This window comes from Scatophagus argus, chromosome 22, assembly GCF_020382885.2.
Source record: "Scatophagus argus isolate fScaArg1 chromosome 22, fScaArg1.pri, whole genome shotgun sequence".
In the NCBI taxonomy this organism is placed as follows: Eukaryota; Metazoa; Chordata; class Actinopteri; family Scatophagidae; genus Scatophagus; species Scatophagus argus.
The window spans coordinates 3,502,302-3,517,637 of record NC_058514.1 but is presented as its reverse complement, the minus strand read 5'-3'; the positions used below and the strand labels follow the sequence as shown (position 1 = coordinate 3,517,637).

General features: G+C 42.8%; 1 protein-coding gene across 1 annotated transcript in view; it reads right to left on the bottom strand.

The window, feature by feature from the left end:
* The window catches only part of chrm2a (cholinergic receptor, muscarinic 2a), a 66,774-nt gene extending 52,219 nt beyond the window's left edge, over positions 1-14,555 (bottom strand). The window contains exon 1 of the mRNA XM_046379153.1: positions 14,424-14,555. The gene's annotated coding sequence lies outside the window, so the exon portion shown is untranslated. The remainder of the gene's footprint in view (positions 1-14,423) is intronic.
* Positions 14,556-15,336: the final 781 nt, after the last annotated feature.

The window sequence follows — 15,336 nt, the reverse complement described above, 5'->3', positions numbered from 1 at the left end:
TTGTGAAACAGGCCCCAGATGTTTAATCTAATTTTCATCAGCTGTGTTGCAGTTTTGTCACTGAATCAAAGATGCAGAGAATTACATTTCTACAGCAGACTTAGTGAGATAATCACCCAACGCTGCAGTCCAACACTTTTTAAGGCTGTTGTTTTTTTGGCAGGACTATTGGAAGGTTTTTAACTTCCCTACCCTGAGAACACACAACCAGAAGTTAACAAACTGCACACAGCACGGCCTTTTATCAGCTTTGGCAGATAGCAAAGGGTTGAAAGAGGCACAAGCTCCAGGCAGAAAAACCCAATAGCTGAATTTAGAAGGAACTGAAAAGGGCCTTCAGATGGAGTTTTATTAATGGATGCTACATGCTGCCTTCAAAATACTCTAACTGTATGGTAAATTGCTGAAACCCAGATGGTCTCAACTAATCTGGGATGCGTTTTGCCAAAATTTGCAATGTGGGATTGTTTCTTCTTGCTCATGATAATGAAAACAACCATATTTTGGACCGATGCATAAGCATGTGAGAGCCCAGCTGGCCTTGCAAATTCATCTGCAGTTTGTGAAAAATCAGAAATTGCCACCATTTACAATCTGCATGTAAGCAGTCTTTACAAATTGCTTTTGTGAACTAACTCAACTGCATAGGTTTTTGCCTAATGGATAATTTCCCCCCTTTTTAATGCAGAGGTTTCCAAACCCTGTGCTGCGGACCACTACAGGGGGCTTTGTAATCTTCTGCCACATTTGTCACTGGCTCAGTGAAATTTTTCTCTTACCAACACTCAGATTTCTATTCACCAGTAAATGACAGCAAATAATCAAAGATGTCCTGTCAGAAATCTACAGTACAGCCAGAACGTCTGCATTTTCTACAACCAATGAAAGGACACTCCTGAATCCTTACTTAACTCATATTCAGGAGACAGCCGTTCATACCCAAATTCAGGAATTTACTGAGGAATATGGGACATGCCAGTGTTTTGAATTGTTTATGTAAATTGTATTTTTTTGTCACCAGATCCAGGCACACAAGCTACATCTGATGGAGCTTTACAAGAGGGTCTGCCTCAGGAGAAACATTTCAAACAAAGATAATATAGTTTGCAGTACTTAAATAGATTACACATCAAGCTCCCGGAGCACGAGTGGGCACAGCAGACAGGGACCATCTTTGTGTTGGAGGGAAGGCATGCATGGCTGCTCAACAGGCTCCAGACAGACAGAGACTGACAGGAGATACGTGGGGATGGCGGACAGAGGAAACTCCTCTCATCTGCCTATGTACGTCAGCTGGGGTCACTATCACGGCAGTCCTCAGATGTAAATGCAGCTAAGCACAGTGGCAGACAGACAGCTCACACCTCTCCATGAACAGAGCACATCTCTGGCTGTCAGATCGGACCGAGGAGGTTAAGGGAGGTCAGAGTGACAGAGCAAGAGGAGCCAGACAGCTTGTCAATGCTGTTGACAACCAGATGGATGAACCAATACATTAGGGAGCAACATTTCCACTTTCCAGTTTATTAACACATCGTACTACTGCGCTTGGACATGCCCCAAAATGTGTATATTGGTTAGTTATTTACAGCAAGCATGTTTACAGCTCACGTGAGCAATCCCTGATGGGTAAATTTGAAATTCTATTTTCTCATATCCATAATCTGTCTGCAAAGCATCTCCACCTCCAGTTCTCAGACGGAGCCATGGATCTATATCTGCCTGTTTATTGGGCTTGGTTGGCTCAAGCTGGCACATTCATTTGTCACTGCTGTGCGTCTTGGAGCAGAATCTGATCCCAGAGTCAACATTAACATGGCTTTTCTAGGGCAGCAGCTTCATTATTGAGCCCCGGCATGGTGAACCAGACCATTACTGCTCTGGAGAGAGAAAGAGAGAGAGAGACCGAGCACGGAGCGAGGAGTCGAGATGGAAAGATGAGAGGAGCGAGGATGTAGGATAAGCAGAATGATGAAGTGGGGGAGAGGGAATGAGGGAGTGTGAATGAAGGATACTAGCATGGGGACGGAAGGAGGAAAGAAGTGACCAAATAAATCACCAGCCAACAGATAATTGGACGAGGTGCACTCAAGGGACTGTTGCAGCACCATGAAAAGTGACACCGTGATTTGCAATTAACTCCAAGAGGAGAAATGGGGATTTAGTTCCCTTTGGATTAATTCCAGGAATGTGATACCTGACAAGATGGTTGCCATAATGAATCTGTTGGGCCGCAGGAATCATTATCATCATTTAACTTGTATGATGACGCCTCTCCGCTAGGAGCGCATTTCTCGATCTGAGAAGCATAAAACATCAAATTAGACGTGGGGGTAGACCCCGACACCTAATGACATGTAGCAATTAGCATGTCCAGCCATGAAAGGGATGTACTGTACTGACTGTTTGTTGGTCAAACTGTTTCACTGTTTAAAGCACTGTAAGTGTCGTATCCTTCCTGTCACGTTTGTGCTCTCTTTGCTAGTTCTGTAGCATGGAGAAGGTCAAGTAACCAAGGACAAGATGATTCAGTCAGGCTTCTGAACAGAGGTATTTTGGCCATAATTACGCGAAAAACACAATCACTCTTGCAGAAGAGTAATTTAAAGATAGCATCATGTCGACAGAAGGTTTGTGTTCGTTTATCTACTAAAAGAAATGTGTTTCCTAATAAGGAGGTTCGTCTGAAGACATTAAAACTTTCTTGTTTCACTCAGTTGAGACACAAAGAAGTCATGAGGTTCTTTAAGTGTTAAAGTACTGCACTGGAAAGAAAAGTGAAGGACACATTATCGTCTCTCTTTTATTCCTCCTTTAAATTACGGCACTTTTTGCCTTTTCAAATGCAAATCTGACAATGAGAAATGTTAAAGAGAAAAAGACAATGAGATGCACTTAGAGCTGGACTAGTATATATTAACAGTCTATATTTTTCTCCTTTTTATTATAATACCACTCAAACATTTATATTTTTGAGTAATTCTAAAAACTGTTGCCTTTATTTGACCTCATTTCCTGTCTTTATTGGAAATTACCTTCATCTAATTGAAAATGGACTTCACTTTAATGACACTGATTACGCTCCTGTAGCATAACATACTTTGTGTTCTTCTTGCAAAGAATATTGTCACCGTCTGCGTTCGAAGCAAACCGGGTGACCTTTCTGGAACATTTCCTTCTAATAAAGCACTAATTACAGTAAGAGTTTCATTAGGATCTGGGAGATAGCCATTAAATGTGTTTTCAAAAATGAAATAAGTTACTCAGCCTTGATCACTGGAGGCTGTGTCATCTCACGACCTAAAAAGTTATTATTACTTTGAGAAGTGAAAGGTTGTCTTAGAAATTATCAGAAAAAGGAATCTTCAAAGTACCTCTGATCATCGACGCTCACACTTTGAAGAGTCATCTAGACACCGGGAACATTTCTGATCGAATAAGGTCTTTAGAGTGTGATGAAAAGTCAAAGAAAGTGCTGCTACAGGTGCCCGGTTAAAGCAAGACCTAATATATTTATACTTAGATCTTAGTCACTGACAATAAAGTGAAATCTCACACATTTGTCAGTTCACATACACAAGTAACTTTTACATACACTTTAACTTTAGGGTTTACCCAATGACTTTACATACACAGATACACTGTGTATTTGGCCTAATGTGAAAATTAACGATTTATTAATTCATGTGCCTCACTAATGTCTCCAAGCAGTGAAGGTTTAAGATTGATGATTTTCCTAATTAAAATTAAAGAACGTTAAAATCCGTCACCAACCAAAGCGGAGAATGAGAAAGTGCAGTTTTCTCCAAAAACATCCAACACTTGAACTTTACCTTTTAGCACAAAGAGAATCAGCCTCACTCTTATTCCATGAAAAGCAAGAAGCTGAGTCAGTTGACACTCCTGTCTCGTCCTCCATGCTAACAGCTTCCAATTATTAAGGCGGCTGGGAATTGAGACCTCTTTGATTTGGTTATGTTGGGGAGTATTGATTGGACTGTGGAAAACTGTGTAAAATTGGAAAGAAGCGGGATGACCTTGTCTCTTGTGCTCCTCTCCTGATTGACACACAAAGTAGAGACAGCTGTGGAGATGTACCTGCATAGCAATGTCCTCCGTCTGAGCCTTCGGGCTGTCCAGTTAAAGACGCAGTGAAATGGCACCTAAAGATTGTGTTTGAGTGAATAAGCCGCTGCTGTACCAAGTCAAGAGGGGTTCGTCTGTTCAGAGATTTGATTTAAAGTTCCATGGATGGATATGACATAACTCACACTAGGAGAATCACTGGGGTTTGAAGGTGAAGAGGACTTTGCCACCGCTCACTCCCGAGTCCTCAAACCAAGAGGCCGAGATTAGACAACAACTGCATATCTTAGTAAATGTTCTGTCCAAGGTTTTGCCGACTGACATGCACCTTTGACTCAGGATGTCTTTTCGCTTGGGACTACCATCAATGTGGGAATGAAGTCTGGTTAGCTGGTCGCCCCATTTCATTGGACAAATGTATGCATATGCACCCGCCTGTGTAGGATTATTATTCAAAAAGTTTTTAAAAGCATCTAAACACCAGCTGTAAATTCTGTCTTAGATGATCTGAACTGCTCATCTCAGTGAAGCTTGTCTAAAGTTCTGTGAGGAAGACCATCTCTTTGAGCATGCCCTTCAAGTCACTCATTCTCCTCTTCCTCCAATCGCAACCTGTCACATTCTCCTTTAGCCAATCACTTGCAAGCTGTCAAATTTTAAACATGTCCAACCCACCTCCACCTCTCCACCACTGTTACCATGGATGTCTGGCCATCTCTGTAGTTACAACTTTCTCTTCCATGAAGTCAGTGTCACTCATCATCATCACCACCACCGAGGTCTAGGCTTTGGGGTAAATCTCCTTTATATGGGAGCACCTCAAGTTTCCATGGTGATCTAAACCCCAGAGTCTGTTCCTTTTGTTCACAACAAATCCATTTTATTTGAATTATCTCATTCACTTTTCTTCATCATTAGTGTCTCCTGACTGAACTGCAGTGATGTTGAAGTGTACCACAAGGTGTGTTGGTGGGCCATGACATCACTGTGGTATTGATGCCTTCATGTAACAATACTTTCACCGATGTGAAGTTGGAGATCTAATTCAGCTGCTGGTCCACCTGCTCAGTAAAGTAGGATGACAACTTGGAAAAGTTTCAACTTCACCGTGTCCTTACGTTTTTTCATATGTTCAGACATGTATTCTTTCTTGCCATGACTGCGTTGTTGTTGTGTGAGAGGGCTGTCAAAAAAAGGCCATCAGAGAGTGTGAACATCGAGGCGGCCGGCGCCTCACACAGTGAATTTATCCCACAGTCTGTTTGTGTTCCACTGACACAGTGAAGTCTCTGGACTCTGTCGGCAGTCTTGTTCCTGTCATTTCAAATAACAGCATTTCGGATGGGCTCCTCGCTCCTCACTCCCCGACACGACTTATGCCAGCTCAACTGGAGGCCAGAAAGGTTAAAAAAAAAAAATATTTGGGAAATGTACAGAACTCCACCAAGTGTCTGCTGCAGAATGCCAAGAGGAAGCCCTACAAGTTCCCACAACACACATGCATGCACAAACTCAGATAACCTAGAAGTGCCCACTTTCCTTTTTGCTGGCATTTCTTTCAAATGTCAAATCATTCACCTGGAACAAGTTACACAGACCTTCAGGGATCTTCTTGGAGAATGTCAGACCAAAACCATGAATCTGTACAAAGCTCTGGATAAAGTGCAACGTCTCCTGGCTTCTCATAGTGAAGCCTTAGGGGAGGAAGTGAGACATCCAGGTCCCAGATGACTCGGTCACGCTGTACTTATCAAGTGTACATGTAATCTCAGGCTATGCTCTGTCTCTTAAATAACCCGCTCATGTTTATCCTGCGGAAGTATCTCGTGACCCCGTTTCCTGTGCAACTTGAAATAATACTGTACGTCTGCATACGCCAATGATTTCCTCTGCCGTCCCTGAAGGCACCACAAAAACAAGCCAGTTGTCTTTTGAGGGAAAAAAGACGTCCACCAAATGCCATCAAACGAGACAGTGGTATTTACTACCATTATCTGGGTTTCGTCTCGCGTTTACTTTTAAAAAGACAGTGCAGACGCAGTCAGTAAATTGAACCGGCTGACCGTATAAAAGGAAACTACAGTGTGCAATGCCTCGGGGCATTTAGAAAAAGAAAATAAAAAAACATAGTATGGAGCCTGTTATACCTGAGGCAAAAAACAGGTCTTCACTTGCAAAAGCTTCGGAATAAACTGAGAGCTGAGACACAATCCAATAACAATAGCAAACAATGATTGTCACTGGACTTAATAATGCTGGGACAGAATGGGATTCGTAGCAGCAACCACGGCTTTGCTGCCTCAGCTAGTGCTGGTGTGGAGAGAAGAATGTTTACCTTTTGATCTGATCCACAATATCCAGGGTCAGGACCCACGCTGATCTGTTGAGTGTGTACACAGTGTCGAGCTTCGTGTCAAAGTCATCTGTCTCAGAGGCAGCTGTAATTCTTTCTCTTGCTGGGGTTGTGTAAATGTTAGTTTGGACAACCTGGAGACCTTTTCTCTGTTGACACTTGTGCAGTCTGAACCTTTAAACTATTTCAGCAAATGTTTCTCCCAAATTTATGATGATCCAAACTGAGTAAAGTCAAGGTTCTTGTGGTTTTTAATAGACTTCCTTTTGTTGGAGTGGAAAGGAATTGAATATCCTGTCACTGTCCACATGGACAGATGTAAGTTTCTCAAATTCTTCGGAAAGCCCAGGGACACATTTTTCTAGCAGAGAATAATGATTAAACTTGTAATTACAGAAAGCAATAAAGTACAAATTTATCTTCTTCATGAGTTTCTGAAATCTGATTGATGATTGCGATTCAAAATACAACATTTGTGTTTTTTTTTCTTAGCAAAGTGAGTCGATGATAATCAAGCACAGCCCGGAGGCCAAATATGAACGTGAGAAAATCTTGTATGCTTTTAAAAGGGAAATTACAAACCATTTTTCTTCTTTTTTTTTTCAAACAATTATATCGTGGCCTCACCGGCAGATCACTGTGGCTCCAAATGATGTCATCAGCGCAAGATGGTGGCAGTTGAATCCGGGATATTTTGTTCTTCACTTTTGTACACTGGAGGGAAGTGTAGACGCATCACGGTTTGGACCAAAGAGGAGGACGGATCAACAACTTACATCCATGCAGAACAGCAGAGTGAAGGCAGTGATTCATTATTGGTGTTGAGTACATGGTGTCTCCATTTGGCCATTACCCCTTTTTATCAGCTTCAGACAGGTCTGTAATTAGGACAGCAATACCTTCAGGAGAATAGTTTGACTTTTATTGCCTATTCAAATAAAAGTCAGTTGCCAGTAGCTCAGTGAGGCGCACCGAAAAGCAGATGGAGTAATGCTTTGCTACTTCTCAGGCATGACATGCTGTAGTGTACTCTGAGGTAAATCCACACAACTCTAAACGGGATATTCAAAGTCGTGTTTGTGTGTCCATGTCTACTGTTTGGACGTTTTCTGCTTCCCTTTTAAAGATGGTCAAATTTTCCCCCTCGGCCTTGTTTGTCTAAATGATTTTAAGCCATTTTTATATCTGCTGGGACTTTTGCTTTCTGGAACAAGCAAAATCTCCTGTCAAAAACAGAGCAGTTTCAGACTTTGTAAGCTTGGATCTCGTCCCCTGAAATACCAAGTGTTCTTCCTGTTGGCTAATTGCTTGTTAGTGCTCCTGGCCCATGAGAAGAAAAAGTCACACAGGGCTACTTCAAAAACAACCACACAAGCAGCATCTGCAGCAGCACAGTGAGATATTAAGGCACCCTGTCACGTTGGCGCCGTTTACAAGAACTTGAGACACCAGCCTGAGCTGCTAAAGTTTCAGCACAACAATTAGAGAGGAAAATCATCATCGTAAAATCTCATCTGATCCTTTTCTTTGCTTTTTTGTCCACAACTACCAAACACTCTCACCAAACTGTTCAGAAATCTTGATTCTGCCTTTTTTCTTTTTTCTTTATCTTGTGTCCTACAGTCGCCCATCATGATGAAATTAAGCCTGCTGGCAATTGCAATAACCCCTCCCTGCCAAGGTCTGATGAGAGCAGAGGGGCGCACTGAATGTTTTATGGAGCCAACGATAATGGCAGAGCCAGAGCTTGAAGTAGCCGGCTGGAATTATCTGGTGCTGAGGCTTCGAGTAATTAAGAGCAAGGAATGGCCGCTCTGCATTACTGCTGGATGAGCGGCAAGACTGAAGAACACCTGAGGCTTTTGGAAGCCGAGCACATTCAAAGGGATCTCCAGAGATTTTGAGGGGGGCACTACAACTGCTGCGACTGCTGTCACAACTGAACTACTGTTCAGACTTTCACAATGGCTGAAATGTGTGGTTCTGTCTTGCTGGCATGAAATGGAGACAAACAATGGAAGTGTGAAAGGGTTATGTACTGTTGTCTGTTAGCACTGAGAGCTCATCTGTCGTGTGCATAATAAAGACGAGTATGTTTTTACAACATTTGGAATGACTGGACTCAATGCTATAAGCATCTAAATAAATCTTAATTTTCCTTTACTGCCTCCACTTCAGTATCGCCATGGTGACCTGCTTTTTTGAAAAAGCAGGAACACTTTGCCCACCTGAGGAGTTATTTCTGGATTTTATTTAGATCTCCTGTGTTTTCATTATACAAACGATTTGTAAATGCTGTAAGTCACTCCTGCTGAACCATACACATGCCAGAAGTGTAATGACATTAACTCACACTAACCACTCATGGAGCTAAAGTGAAGTGCAGTTTCAACTACGTTTAAACAGTTACAGCTTCCAAATGATGCTCTTTATTAGCATACATAGGACAATTATCTGTCATCTGGTAACAGGAGTCAGAAGTCTCAATTGTCTGGAATGTTGACAAGCTTATAGTCTTTAACAAAAGGGTCCCGGCCCTACTCGCGAAATCTAAACAGTTTGTGTGAAGATGTTTAAACTGGGGTGCATGGCCAGCTGTGGTGTTTGGATTAGAGTGTCCTTACAACAAAGGTGAAGAACAAATGTCTGAACACGGTTACAAGGTTCTCCAGACATTTTTATTCTTCGCTTTATTTGTATATGAACTGGCTTGTAAAAGAGGTGCAGTCGCTTGAACGTTGTTCCAAAGGTTAAAAGAAAAATGTGTGAAGTTTGGATGAGTACACGAGGGATTTTGCATTCTGTCATTGTTTTTTTTTTTTCATTATTCTGACTTTAAAGATGCTAAAATCGACGATTCTACATTAAACACGGTTGACATGATGATGTATGACATGGATGTGTGGCTCATGTTGACGAGATCAACATTTTTTGTTTCTGCTGCCCCCAAGTGGCCGAAACATCAGTTAATGCAGCTTTAAAATAACCATGAGTCCTGGTTAAACGAGTGGCATATCACACTGCTGTCACTACCACCTTTAACTAGGCTTGGAAATGAAATGTTCTCCTCACTCTGTATTACTGGAGTTTTTGATCCACACGCTGACAGTAAATCACAACTCAACACTGCTGTCATGTCTGCAAACACTGGAGTGAAACACATCGCTTTCATGTCTCATACATGTCAGACTCTTCCAACGAGTGCTACGTAGATCAGCAGTCAGGTTGTCACATGCATTCTGAATCACAGGAGAGCTGGATCCACACAGACTGCAGACTTCAGGGAGCTGCTGAACCCATTTTATAGAACAGACTTTATGAGCAATTACAGGGTCACTGAATCCATTTGAATGTTGATGGAATATGCGGACACAATGCTGTAAGTAGGGCTTAGTCCATTGATTCCAAGTCTTTTGTTACAAATGCAATTACACTGGTTTGTTTCGTCCAACTCTCTCGGTCTGCTAGATAATGACCTTAAGGAGGAATCTCCCTCCTCCCACCCTTTCCAATCAATGCCACTTCGTGCGGTGGTTTAGTGGCACTTCATATTGTAAAGCTCTGCAATCACTCAGCATCTGATAGGGAGCACAGCTAAAGGGTACAGCAGCCATTTGTCCCACCAGCCACAGTCTCAGCATGTGGAAATCTGCAAGATCTGAATGTGGATACAGTTTACTACGTGGATATTTAAGCTTATGAAAGCATATTTAGATAAAATGAGTCAAATACTTCCTCATCCTATCAGTCTTTACACAGGCACAACCTTCATCCACTCAGACTTATACACCCTTTCACGCTTCATGGTCTCTGTTACGTAAAAATCCTTCACAGAATCTCCTTTCATCTCTTCCACAAAATTTCCACACGTTAGTGGAGCCAGTCTTCTGCTCCTGCTCAATTAGATCTTCCTTCACCAACTGGCCGATGCTGCGTGGACTTCCTCATTCACACAGAGCAAAAATAACATTTTTAATTGCGTAAAAATTAAATAAATAAGCGCGTGATGGCAGGAAAAGAAAGCGATTAGAGCAGGAGCTCAGTGCAAATAGAGGAGCCTAGTGCAGTTGAAAGCGTGATAATTAGACATTCCTTTCTGTGTGCGCCAGCTACACAGATTCACTAATGTGCACTGTGCAGCCGCTCTACAACCGAGAAGCTTATGCCCATGGAATGAGACGCCCCACTGGCTAAATTTAACTTTTTACAAAAGCAAACCTCGCCTCTTACACTGTTTCCAACCCTGCCAAAAACACAGATTTGCCAACATGTGTGCAACTTGCATTCATGGTAGGTAGGAGCGTTGGCCATGAGCCTCCTCCTTCTGTCGCCCCTCCTCTGTTGGTCCTCCGTGTGACAGACACCGAGAACGAATGATATAAATCGTGTGTGTGAGTGTGTGTGTGTGTGTGTGTGCACATTTGGCTATAATGAAGCAAAGTGTTGGTTTTACATCTTAATTTCAGTGTGAAGGAAAAGAGAAAACATTCAGTTGAGGATCAGTCCTGCTCGTGTGTTGTTTTCACCACAGAAGAAAACGAGCATCACTTTTTTAGACACAGCTGAGGTAATCTGTGGTTAAGACGTGCAAATTTTATGACAGATTTTAACGACTTTGCTCCCTACATATGTCACTTTCCTCTCATCTGCATTAACCAGCATGCCAATACGCAGAATCGCTGGCCAAGCACAATACAGTTCAAGTCAATACATGCCATTATTTGCTATCACAGTCGAGCACATTGACACTTCCAGTAATAATTATGCACAGTCTATAATATCTGCATCTCTAATGTAATATAGATTTGGGGAAGGACATAATAAAAAAGAAGCCACACATCTGACCTTGGTAAACCTGGTGGGCTGGCAGAAACTGAAAAATCCATCAAACAGCTGTTCAGTCACGGTGCATCCAAACCTCATCCATCAGCATCAGGACGTCAAACAGGATGATAAGTGGAAATGGAAAGCAACAAGTCTGAGAAACCTGTGCAAACTTCTGCGGAGATCAGTGACGCAACACACTGGTAAGATTGGTACAGCGCAGAATTATGCAGCCTAATTTAAGAGCTTATTTTCAGTCTTTAAAGATAACACAAATGAAACTGGGGATAAGGACGTTAAAATGTATAATAATATGAGTTGTGACAGAGGATGTGAGACAGCCATTGTTTCAGTAATTACAAACATGGCAGCACTAGAAGAAGCTGTCTTGTTTTACCGCTTGTTCAAGATGATCTCATTTTCTACAGTAAACAACATGATCAGAATGCCATCATGAAATAGAAATATTTAGCAAGCAGATGCAGTTGTTAAATGCTTATTATTGTGCTCTTAGCTGTACAAAACATCAGGTTCCTCACTACTGCTGTGCTTCAGGATGATCGGCGATTGTATCAAGTGATTTATGAAATCAGAAGGTTTTCTGTGGCCCTACAAATCGTCTTTTCCATGGAAAGGTAATAAGCTGTCAAAACACTTTATGTCCGGGTAAATGAAGGGCTCTGATGTAACGCCTTTGATTCATTCAGCAGATGGAACCCAGTCATGATCAAGTATTCAACAACAATTTCCATAAAAAATAGGGAGTTTTTTCTACATGTTGATTGGGCAGACAAACGTGGACTCTTAAGGCTTCACTTGTTCTCCTGCAGAGCTCCGTCAGAAACAGCAGCGCTTTTACCTGAAGTGATGAAAACTTTTCTAATGGATTCCAGACAGAAGCAAAATGCAAATCGTCTGGTCTTTTTGGAGACACCAAAACAAATTCATCCAATAATGGAAATCTGCATGAACAAAAACAGCTTCAGTCTGCGCACCCACGAACAGGCAGCGACGACAACAGATGCTCAGGCGACAATGGTCCATTTGTTTACCTGCCATCTCTTCAAACAAAACCAATTACCACCAGTGACTTAATCAAGGTCAAGCCCACAGCACTCACTCCTGCACTGCACAACAAAGTGCCAAATGAGCATCAAATGTCTGCACAGGTTGGTGCCACGGGTAAAACTGCATCTGCAGTATAATCTGGGACCCAAAAACCCCTGGTAAAATGTTAAATTCAGCAAATAATAATCACAAACAGAATATCATAATTTCTCAAATTCACAGCAACAAAGAGGCTCATATGGACCACAGTTTCTCTCTCTTCCAGTGCAGAAATAACCGAAGAATCGCCCCCCCCCCCCCCCTCAAATTTAGAAGCAGAGTCTGAGCCTCGGGGTAACAGAGAAACAGATGTTCCTTCTCAGAGAATCACTTTTCCATTTTTACTTTTACCAGCTCTACTTACGCTGACTTTCGCCATCTTATTGATGTCAGTGTGAAGTCAAATGACCCGAAACTAGAACCTGCCTCCATCCATCACAAGTAAACCTCGTCCCACTGCATCTACGTTTCTTTGCACCCCTCTTCATTCACACAGATGCGACTAAACAGCTTAAAATGTTATTCTGATTCTAAAAAATAGCGTATGTAGAGGTATAGAGGAAAATCAGCTTGTTGAATCACAGCTTTACCTTAAGGAAATCGAGTCCTGAGTCCCCCCGGTGGATTTATGGACAGCTCTCCACGTCATTCACAGCATGATTTGGGAGATCCACTCTGTGCGTAAAACAGCTCAACTCTGAGACCTACAGCAACACAATCCGACACAAACCCGCCGTCTGGAGTCTGTTCAGTTTCTCGCGTTGCGCTTTTACGCACGTAGGCTGTGGCTGCGACGCGAAATCACCCCTCACTCTTAAATAGGCTTGCATATCTCAGTGCGTGGATGTAATATCGCCACTCTGTACTGGATCGGTTGTTTAATCGATGTGAGGAAACGGTAACCGAGTGGCAGCATAAAACAACATTCTTCTTCCCTCTGTCGCGATCAAACACACTGAAATCACGAATGGCTGATCGAATTGAGGAGACAAGAGAGCAGGTTGCTCCAGGGCAAACAGAGACTCACGCAGATCTGCGTCTCTGCTCTGTGTGGATGAGTCGACATCAAGGTTTTTAACACAAATCAAATATGGAGAAGAGGCGAATTGAGGAGAAAACAGTTTTGCACAGAAGCAGAAGTGAAACGACATTGAGGACGTTTTTTATGTCCAAAACGCATTAGGGTGCCTCAAGCGCACATTACTGCTGAGTCGTTTGGCATTTCTTCAGACAAATAATCTAAACAAAACCGCTAAAATCGCTTAAAGAAAAAATAAATGAACGAAAATCCTGATAAATCAGGGCATAACGTGTTTGCAGCACCGGATATTTGATGAGACGCGCGCAGTCTGCTGTAGGTGCGGTGTGGTTGGATGTATTTGGCAGAAAAATAAACCTGATTGTGATATTTAACGACACTACAATATGATCTGATACTTAGAACAGTTTCAGCTGTGGATGCAGAAAACTATTAACTACAAAGTTCTGCTGTCCTGCCTCCGTCCAACATGCGCCATATGGCACAGGCAGCTGTGGACCGAGCACAAAGCATTTCGGTGTCCTTGTGCTGGTGATGAAAAGCTTCCCCAGCAGCAGATATTGGCAGGCCTGTTTGATACGCGAAATTTCAGCCAATTACATCTGTTACATCAGTGACACACAACCAGGCTGCTCTGTGGAGTTAAATCTGTCTGAAGATAAAGTTCCACGCCTTTGTCACTTTGTCCGACAAAAACAACTTTGAAAGCACCCGCAGGATGTAACTGGAATGGTCGAGTTCCACATGTGGGTTTTTTACGCGCTGAAGGATCGTGATGAGAGGTGTCGACATGTGTGAGCAACACAGGCTGTCCCGTACCTGGAAAGTCTTAGGTTCGATTCCGAGTCTGCCCTGTCGGAGTGTCCTTGAGCAAAACAGCTTAATGAAAGCTGCGAAACCAAGCGTCTGACAGAGTCAGGAAATCTGTCTGAGAAATATCGATTCCTTTGGGTTTTATCAGAGAAAACAGGGTACCGTTCACACGGGGAAGAGACTATTCAGGTGTAGGCTTACCTGCTTTAATTCTGTCACGCTGGTGGCGTCTCTTGGTCCGCTTCATCGCACCGTGGCTGCATGTCTGAGGACATGCTTCTGGAGACAGGCTTTGGAGACGAGAAGCGCCTCTGCTGCACGGGAGAAAGTGGGGAGGAGGGGGGGAGTGTGTGTGTGTGTGTGTGTGTGTGGGAGGGAGAGTGGGAGAGAGAAAGCGCTATAAGAAGTAGGCAGGCAATTCTTTGACGATAATGACGGTCGTTATTTGCCTTTCAGATTCGGGAAACCAGACTGAGCGTTTTTACCACAAGTGCAGCACGCGACACGTGATTTTAAATACAAAAGCCGTAAAACACTGTTGGAAAATACACCATTTAAACGTCACGGCAGCAGGATCAGATATGTGCCACCAATTTGCAAACGAAATCTGATCATTTAGCTCATTAGAACTTGGCACTGGCGCCTTTTCTCATTGATTAAACTACATGTTCGTTGTACTTTTTGCTAAGAGAAGAGGAGGATTTTGCCTGCGGGTTGGGGAAAGTCGGGGTGATAGTGAAGCTTTCCATTCAGAAAAGGAAATGCAGAAGTTCGAGCAGCTTTACGCAGACTGTTTCAGCACCGAGGAGAGCGCAGATTTGGAGAGGACACGGAAAAAAAGGCAAAAGGTGCTCACGCTGTACGCAGCTTTCACCTCTGAAAGAGTGGATTTGTGCAGTTTTATCGCTGCCCTTTGCAACACGAGCCTCTCCTGTCACCCAAAGCACGCTGCAAACGCGCCAAACTCAGGCCTTTTAAGCGTAATATGTGCAGCTCAGCGGAGGGGGAATCGCGCCATTGAAAATGATGAAATGAAATGAATCTGAGTATCTGGCAGCAGGAAACAGTTCCACTTAATTTGACGCGTTTCTTGAGACTAATTTTAAAATTAGAC